Here is a 3347-nt window from a genome sequence, read left to right as displayed (position 1 = left end):
AGGGCAGAAATATCACTTGTTCAATTTTCAGACTTACAGTGGCCAATGGATGGTGTATTCCTAGGTACATGAACATGAAATGACACCATGACCAAGCTTCCGGAAACTCTTAGCCTAAATGAGTTATGTCAACAATAGTAGAAACAAGCTAGCAAGCAATTTTGCCAAAGATGAAGGAAATTAATCAAATCATTAGTGCTAGCATAGGAGATTACATTTATTCAAAATAGCTGTTAGGCACTATTTTAGGTGCTGGGAATATATTGCTGATTAAAAACATACAAAATCCCTGTATTCATTGTGCTAAACTCAAGAGAAAGGATACAAGACAATAAACAAAATAAATAAGTAAATTACATAGTCAGTTAGAAGGTGAGAAGTACTGCAGTGAAACAAAATAAAGCAGCTGTGAGAGTGAACAATGGGAACTTTCTGAAACCAGGAAAGAAAAAAATAAACTTCTTTCTTGGAAAGTCTACATATCTGTATGTGACTGATGAAAATATTTCTGGCTCCTTGACGTTCATGGATTTTCAAGGAAGAAATAAATGGGATTTTTAAACAAACACAAGAGTAGAACTGAAAAGTAGGGAGTGTAACTTTCATAAAATGGACTCTCAACACAGAGGTCTTGAGGCAGTGGGATCTCTGCTTGCTGCTGTGGTAGAAGCTTCCACATTTCCAGAAAATTCCATGATGCTCGCCCCACTGCCATCCACAGGGGAGCCAAGGAAAGGCTAGACGGGACAGACAACGTGCAAGAATTCAGCTTTCTGAGGTTCTTCTTATTTCCATTTCCTTTCTCTAATACAGCACCTGAGGCTGGTTAATTTTGTCAGGTAAGGATGAGCTCATAAAAAAGGAAAACTGAAAAAACAAAAACCACGGGAATATCGACATTTCCCACTCCATCTTCCCTCTCCCATTGCTGAAGACACACAGCTATTGCATGTCCATCAGTAGACGTGGCTACACTGTTCCCGGTGGTTCACACTCAATGAGCAGGGAGATTTTCGTCTTTTGATGGAAATTCAAATTCCCATTCCAACCAAAAGAACTCATCTCTAGTTTTAGCACGTAGGGAATTAGGTTCTCCAGGTAAGCAGTGAAAATAGAGAATAAATGGTGCTGTCCTCAGTGATCATTATTTTCAGAAAAAAAAAAAATGGGACAGAGGCAGAAAGGCCAGGTTGCAGGACTAGAAAGAAAAAAGGAGTGTCCAGCACTTGGGACAGTTATAAGTTGATCACAATGACAGCAGCCCTTTCTAGAGGTAATAATGCCATTAGATCGTGATGATACTCCTGAAACCCCAGCAGCCCTGAAATAAGAACATCTGGAAATTGTTCAGATGACCTAGATTGGTTTCCCACTGTTAAGGCTTTAATAACGCCTCTCTGCGCTATCTGTCCCCATGCTCTGGTTTTGTTTTTTTGTTTTTGTTTTTGTTTGTTTGTTTGTTTTCAAACCTCCTCCAAATCAGGAAGTATATATAAAGTGCAAGTAAGATTCATCCCTGTGCTCCCAGGCTCTTGTTTCAATAACCAGTTTTACCAAATCTATCAGCTAACCCACTGGCCAACGAGGACGTGTGCAGGTCTTTCTGGAGTAGCAAGTGAGTTCGTCTGGCAGAAACAGTATCTGCAGGTCAACACAGTGTTGGCAAGAGAACACCAAGTACCACACGCAAGACAGGGACACGAGGGAGACAAGCACTTAAGGGGACTTTCTTGTCATCTTTGGGTGTCAACGCTTAAAGAAAGAAAATTCGCGAACTGTAACTAAAGTGAACGAGGCCAGCGGATTTCACAGCATGGTCAATCTTCAGTGAGCTCAGTCTCGCTCTTCCTAGTTAAATTCCCGAATTTCTTTTTGGCTTCTGCCCTTTCTTCAGCATCAAAGTACCAAACAGTCATGGCGTATCTGGTGGCGTAGGAAGGCTGCACCTCATGTGGATTCCTGCGATCCAACCAGAAGAACAGCAGTCTATCGAAAATGGGCTCCACATCTGCTACGAACGATTTCCCTTCTGGAAATATCCTCAGGATCCCACCATGTAGCTTGGCATCCCAGTTCTTGTTCAGGTAGTAGAAGCAGGTGACACAGCGGCCGTCACCTGCTCCATTTCCTGGATAGCACACCACCATCGCCTTGGACTTCTCTATGACGTAGTATTTGCCCAGGCGGCTTCCGCAGTACAGGACCAGCCTGTCGATGAGGGACAGGAGGAAGCTGATGGCCTCGCAGCCCTTCTAGTTGCCCCTGATCCACGTGATCTGTGATCTGGTCGCCGCGCAGTTGCCGCTTGGAGACGCCGGCGTGCGGCCCAGCCAGCTGGCCGTCCCGCAGGGCCCCTTCACGGTGCAGCTGCTTCATGCGCTCCAGCACGCAGTTGCCCACCACCTCGCCCAGGAAGTTGTCCAGGTAGCAGAAGCCCACCTCATGCAGGCAAGGCACGAAGTAATCCACGGCAATTTTCTCCAGATCCTGGCTCATAATGTGTGACAGGGGCATCTCGCCCGCAGGACGCAGGGCAGAGACACCCCACGTGCACGCGGGAGCGGGGAGCGACCCGCCGCAGCGCCCAGCGGAGGCGCAGCGAGCGGAGCGCTGGGTTCAGGAACCTGCGGCGGGCACTGTCCGGGAGCCACCGCGCCAACCGCGGCACCCAGGGGCAGGAGAAAGTTGTCTGCAACTCTGGCAGGAAGGGCTCGCCGTTCAGGGGCCAGCCAGAGTTGCAGTGGCCTCAGAAGACAATTTTGGGAGTGTTCACCAAGCACAGCTTGTACACATGGGAATAACCTCTGGAGATTTTTAAAGGTGCGGATTCCTAAGGCCCCACTGACAGAATTTTCAGTGAACTGGTTCTTAATTCATTTTAGAGTCTGAAGACTATTGCGTTGGAGGTATCTTAAATTTACCTCTAACACACGAGATGCCTTGACTGACCATTTTTAGCCCAAATAACACTCCTCTTTTGAGTTATCCTCATTTAAATTTCTTTAGGGTACTTTTCTGCAAGATACAGTGCTTCTTTTAAAACCCGAAGTGTGATGTAATTAATGTGTCCACTGCTGCAACCCAGCTGTTGCACTGTTCACTAGCTGTTCCACCTTAGGTAAATCACTGCCTATGTCTCATTCGGTATCTGAACTTAAATAGCAGGACTGCAATTATCACACAGGTGAATACAGTAATTCCCAAACCCAGCTGGAAATCAAAATCTTCTAGAGAGTATTGTGTAGATGCATTGGTCGTTATCTGAATGTTTTGTTCTTTCATATACAGAGTGTAGTTCGACATGAGTAATTTATCTTTCAAAAATTTGCAAGTGAGGTTAATAATTG

General features: G+C 45.5%; 1 pseudogene; it reads right to left on the bottom strand.

The window, feature by feature from the left end:
• Positions 1 to 1136: 1136 nt before the first annotated feature.
• On the bottom strand, positions 1137 to 2637 carry LOC100350196 (prolyl hydroxylase EGLN3 pseudogene; annotated as a pseudogene).
• Between the last annotated feature and the right edge of the window lie 710 nt (positions 2638 to 3347).

Source organism: Oryctolagus cuniculus, chromosome 15, assembly GCF_964237555.1.
Source record: "Oryctolagus cuniculus chromosome 15, mOryCun1.1, whole genome shotgun sequence".
NCBI lineage: Eukaryota > Metazoa > Chordata > Mammalia > Lagomorpha > Leporidae > Oryctolagus > Oryctolagus cuniculus.
The sequence above is the reverse complement of the archived record's forward strand: the minus strand, read 5'-3'. Positions and strand labels throughout refer to the sequence as shown.